Raw genomic sequence first — 447 nt, forward strand, 5'->3', positions numbered from 1 at the left:
ATGTGTTGCATATAATATAAATCAAGGTAGCCATTAACACTGTTAAATTATATATAAATAATCAAAGAACCTTTCTTTGATGATTTAATATGGCTTCATTCGCGATTACGTTCTAGGCCTAGACCCTAGAGTTCAGGTGGGACTCTGACGGCGCACAGCGGTTGTTGTTACTACTACTAGGGCTATACTATAATTGCTCTCCGCTTGATACAGTAGTTCTCTTCGCTCTCTGCACACTCGATGCTCAGTCCTGTTGTTGTTTTCTTAATCGGCATTTGTGCATGCCCTTTACAGTGACGTAAGGTAATAATAATATGTTGCTCTTATATAGCGCTTCATGCACAATGCCTCTAAGCGCTTCACATTACTACCCCGGTCATTGGATCAAACACATATGGAACACATACTCAGCTCCCTGGGGAGAATTCCATAATATTGCAGCTAGTA

The sequence above is a fragment of the Anneissia japonica genome, unplaced genomic scaffold, assembly GCF_011630105.1.
Source record: "Anneissia japonica isolate Jap-2015-1 unplaced genomic scaffold, ASM1163010v1 scaffold288182_len93402_cov192, whole genome shotgun sequence".
Lineage (NCBI taxonomy): Eukaryota > Metazoa > Echinodermata > Crinoidea > Comatulida > Comatulidae > Anneissia > Anneissia japonica.